Genomic DNA, 2,591 nt, shown 5'->3' on the forward strand with positions numbered 1-2,591 from the left:
AGGAGCTAAAAAAAAAAATGTTGAGCTCATGTCTGGGTCAAAGCAGTTAATCATAAAGACAATATGTGTGGATGAAGACCTAGGATGGAGAGAGGACTGTCTCAGGCCATGGTATTGGGGGAGCCGTGAGGCATGGGGAGGGAGGGGTTGATGAATTCCCGCCCCCTAGATTTCCAGGAGAACCCAGCTGGAATCTGAGTTCCAGATAGATACAAGAAATTTCAATTAATGTGCACGAACAGTGGAAGGCCTGATGGTGCTGCTGTGAGCTACCAAGCTCCCCTTAAGCCACCATGACTGCATGTGGGGCCTCCCAGACCCCCTTGGTGACATCACTGTTTCCTGGGGAACCTTTCCTAAGCCCAGAGATCCTTTTACATCTTTCCTTATTATTTCCATTGCCTGAAATGCCACTGTCCCCTTTCCAAACCTAACCCCTTACCACCCTCTATTGAAATGCTCCCTGTCCTTGATGTATCAACCTGCACTGAAATGGTTTGTGTGCTTGTCTAACTCTCTCAGTTTATAATCCTCTGGAATGCAGGAACTGTGCCTAGTATGGTGGTTGGTATTTAATAAGCACTTAATTTATTGATTCAGTGACTGAACAAATAAATGCATGAATGACAGCCAAACTTAGGTCCCCCTCTTTCATGAACTCTTCCTATTATTGACCTATACTAATATCCAGCTTACCTGAGGAACATTATTTCTAATATATACTAATAACATTCCCATTCCTCTTACTAGATTTATTGGGCACTTATGTGCAAGACACTATGAGATCTCATTTAGTCCTTACAACAACCCTGGGATGTTGGTACTATTATTTTCTCTACTGGTAAGGAAATACTCAGGGAAAGTAGGTGACTAGGCCAAGGTCATGCAACTAGTAAGTAACAGAATCGGGATCTGTGCCCAGACAGACTGAATCCTGAGCCCACACTCTTTTCCACTCACCTCAGAAGTTCTGCTTGTCTTTCAGGGCCCAGCGCAGACTTGGCTTCCTCAGGAAACTTTCCTGCACCTGTGTCTTCATTGTCTATTTTCTCATCTCTCCCTACTAGACTGTAGGCCCTGTGAGGCTGGAATCACGTCTCTCCTCTTCCTGTTTTATGTGGCCGCCATCTTGTGAAGTTGTCGGGAAGGGGATTCCTGTCGGTACCAGGCGGATGAGGAAACGATGGCTTGGGGATTTGTCTAATATTACCCAGCCACCCTCCATCACAGGTTTTCAGCTCTCCTCCCAGGCTGCTTCTCTGGAAGAAAATGTCTTAGCAAAGCACTTTATAAACAATTTGGGGCAAATGATAGAGTTCACGGAATTCTGGAATTGCAAGAAACCACAATGATTACCTAATGTCCTCATAGAATGGGGAGGTGGCTTATCAAGGCTGTGGAGCAAGTGAGTAGAAAGACTGGAGTGATGAGAGCATGGAGAGAGAGCTTGTCGTCAGAAGACCAGGGATTTGGCCCCACTCTGACACTTAGTTCTTACTGACTGACATACGATATAAAGTATAAATTATTTAGATTCAAACCAAGTTGATGATGTCTTTACTGTCATTGTCCTTGGCCTGTATGCAAAGAGCAGTTTTTCTCTTAGTAAAAACCTCTCCATTTATTCTAGTTGGCACAGGCACATCTTATTGGGTTGCTTTATCTTAATTTTCTTGACTTGTGCCCTCTTGCAGTCTCCTGGACTGCTCCTCCCAGCTACATCTCTCCAGCCCTGGCCACCCACTCCCTCGCGCTCCCCATCTTCTCATCAGCCTTTTGCTTTCATCATGGCTGCCGAGTCAGCCTATCCTCATTGTTCGTCTCCCTTCCAGCTGTGCTCATACACCCAACTAAGGCCATTTCCTGGCTGCCGTCCTGAACCAGCACTGCAATTGCTAAAATATTAATGGCTCCCTTTGTGAAATATAACACAGTGAAGCTTGCTGTAAGTCAAAATTGCCAAAGAGGTGGAAACAAGGAAATGTAGGAAATAAAGCACAACCATCATATGAGAAAGGGCCTCAGAGTCAAGGCATAGGAGGACGTCCATAGCTCTGCCTTCCCCTTCCGAATCCTGGAGTCTCGCCTTGGAAAATGAAGTACCACTGGCTGAGATTCACCATCCTGGCCACCTAGATGGGGTGCATAACAAGGTGGGTGACCCCTGTGGTTTTGCCTGGCTGCCTGATCTCCTGCGTCCACTAGGAGAGAGAAGGAGGGAAGGGCAGCATAGATCTGAAAACAAAAGTCAAACTGTGTGGATAGAGGAAATAGGGGCTCCCTGTGTTAAAAATGCATGTGGCGTATTGGTGTGAGGAGGCCTGAAGGGTGCTGAGGACAAATCAGGTTAGATTCAAGGGCAAAGAAATGTGGTTCCACCCTTTGTCCAATCCTTAATGAAAGCATTTGACATTTCATGTTTTAATTATTGGATTCCCCAAACATACTCTGTCATTGTCATCATTGCATTCCTGGTGACTTGCATGGTGCTTGGCACAAACCACAGCGCTAAGCTACATCGTCTAGACAGACAGATGAATAATCGGAAAGGGGCCGGGTAGAGAGCAAAAACTGACTCAACGTTTGCAGCA

This window comes from Equus caballus, chromosome 5 (assembly GCF_041296265.1).
Source record: "Equus caballus isolate H_3958 breed thoroughbred chromosome 5, TB-T2T, whole genome shotgun sequence".
NCBI lineage: Eukaryota > Metazoa > Chordata > Mammalia > Perissodactyla > Equidae > Equus > Equus caballus.